Raw genomic sequence first — 3,050 nt, forward strand, 5'->3', positions numbered from 1 at the left:
AATGAAAAGCTTCTTTGACCTCATGTCTCCCTGGCTTGCTAGAAGTTGAAGATTCTTGAAGGCATGTTTTCCCCTTGTTTTTTTTTTTTTTTTTTTTTTTTTTTTTATTTTGGTATATGGATGAAAAGAGAGAATCTCAAACAAAAGAAAAGGACTTAGGAAACGACGGAAGAGAGATGGAGAGTGAAAGACGGAAGAGAAGCTGTTTCTTTCAGGCTGCTTTTAAGGATACAATTTTATTTTTATTTTTATTTTTAAGATAATACTAAGAAAAATCATCAAAATATATTTTTTAGTTTTGGGATTTATTATATTGAAAATACATAACACTAAGATTTATCTTTTCCTTTTTAAAGGCTAACAAAATTTTTAATCTTTTTTTTTTTTAAGAAAAAGAAAAAGAAATCTAATCTGATAACTTAAATCTTTTCCATCTAAAATCATATTCAAATACAGAATTAAGTATATAATAAAAAAATCTGTGGTAATCTCCTATATTTTTCCAAGTATATCGTGTATGATATCATAGTAAATATTTATCCACTATTTAATAATATAATTATCTATTGTATTTTTTATATATTTCTAAATATTTTCAGTTTTTGTGATATTTTAACCTTTTCTGCTAGAAATTATATCTACAGTTAAAAATACTAAAATTCGTATACATGTATTATTTAATGCATATTATATATATAATAAAACTTGGAGTTGGAAGGAAATAAAAATATCATGCAGATTGTAAATTTGCAGGTGGCAAATGCAAGCACAATTGTTATCAATGTCAAGGCTTGTCATAGACTACAAACTGAAATCTTAAGGCCCATTTATATGATGAAATTTTAGTCATTACGAGGATGACCCAAATTAAGACCCATATAACTCAAGCCAGAAAACTTCTGTAACCACTTTGTTGACAAAAAAAAAACTCAAGCCAGAAAACTTGTTTTTACTATTGGTCGGCTGGATAGATTCAAACTTCAAACTATACTTACAAACTAGCCATGAGTATTCGGTTAACTATTTTGTTTTGGTTCGGTTGGGCTCGGTTTTAGTTAGTACGGATATGATATAATATAATGACCAACCATTCAGATATTTTAGGAATTTCGGTTTGGCTCGATATGAATATCTGATAGATAAGAAATTTTATCGAGATTCCATAAATTTCCCATAACCCGTTTGAACAATTTCCGGATCCAAGTTATTTTTGAACACTTTCTATATAGTTGACAATCAAAACAAATATTGATTTGAAGGGGGCCGGTCCATCAAACTCAACCTTAAAAGTTAAAATATCTATTTTTGTGGTGCGCAACACACGTTTATACGTTGCATGACATGTACATGTCTACTAGTTACTAACCCACACTAGTTACTAACCCACAGTAAACCGTGGGCTGCACATTTTATTTTAAAAAAAGCTTAAAATAATTTTATCTGTTATTTTGTTATTCATAATTTTACACAGATTTGCTTGATCCCAAAGGTACAGAACCCTACTCGCATGTCAAACCTTTGGCCTATTAGTCTTTGTTTCTGTAATATACAAGATAGTGTCCAAAGTTTTATGTGAGCGTTTGAAACGGTTTTTGCCAAAGATAGTATCAGATACCCAGGGTGCTTTTGTTGCGGGTCGTCTTATCTCTGATAACATCCTCTTGGCACATGAACTTGTACATGCGCTCCAGACAAAATCAGGCTGTGATGAAGAGTTTTTAGCCATCAAGACTGATATGTCTAAAGCCTATGACCGAGTTGAGTGGAATTTTCTTGAGGAATTGCTTCTTAAGCTTGGTTTTGATATCAAGTGGGTTCAGTGGATTATGAGCTGTGTAAGATCAGTCACTTTCTCGGTTCTTCTCAATGGGAAGCAGTATGGATTTATTAAACAGAGCGGGGGATAAGACAGGGGGATCCATTATCACCATTTCTCTTTATTCTGTGTGCCGAGGCACTTGTCCATGTAATGAATAAGGCTGAACAGGAGGGTCGACTCACGGGATTACTTTCTCCGGTGTGCCCGTCGATCCAACACCTTCTTTTTGCTGATGATAGCATTTTCTTATGTCGAGCCAGTTTTGTCGGAATGTTCAACCTTGTTACAATGCGTGCGGCTCTATGGTGATGCATCTGGTCAAGAGATTAATTTTCAAAAGTCCTCAATAACCTTTGGGAAGAAGTTAGACCCTTACATGAGGAGAGTTATAGGTCTGTTTACGGGTATTGAGCAAGAGGGAGGTGCTGGAAAGTACTTAGGTCTCCCTGAATGTTTCAGTGGCTCCAAGAGGGATATGTTAGCATACATAACGGATCGGCTCACTTCAAGACTCAGTGGTTGGTTTGCGAAAACTCTTTCCTTGGGCGGCAAGGAAGTATTGCTGAAAGCAGTGGCGTTGGCTCTTCCGGTGTATGCAATGTCCTGTTTCAGGCTCTCGAAACATCAATGTAAGAAGATACAGAGTGTTATGGCCAATTTTTGGTGGAATGCAGTGGAAGAGAAACAGAAAATGCATTGGTTTCATGGGAAAAGATGTGTAAGTCAAAGGAACAGGGAGGCTTAGGATTCCGGGATATAGGCTGCTTTAATCAAGCTCTCCTTGCTAAGCAGGCTTGGCGTTTGTTGGATGTCCCGTCTTCGTTATTGGCGCGGGTTTACAAGGCAAGATACTTTCCGACAACATCGTTTATGGAGGCTACTCTTGGACCGCAACCCTCATATGCATGGATAATCATACTTTTTGGTAGGGAGTTGCTGGATAAGGGCCTCATGAAGTCTATTGGTAATGGTCAGGATACAAGTGTCTGGTTGGATAAATGGGTTTTTGATGATCTTCCAAGGAGACCGTGTAATAAGGAACAAATGCTCAACCTGAATCTTCGGGTTTCTGACCTTATAACCCCTCAAGGGGACTGGAATCTTCCGACCTTACAGGGTCTTTTCCTTCCTTGTGATGTAACCAAGATCGTTTCTTTCCCTCCTGATTGTCGTCTGCGAGACCGTATGGTGTGGGCATATTCTAATGATGGGGCCTATACGGTCAAAAGTG

This window comes from Camelina sativa, chromosome 12 (assembly GCF_000633955.1).
Source record: "Camelina sativa cultivar DH55 chromosome 12, Cs, whole genome shotgun sequence".
Lineage (NCBI taxonomy): Eukaryota > Viridiplantae > Streptophyta > Magnoliopsida > Brassicales > Brassicaceae > Camelina > Camelina sativa.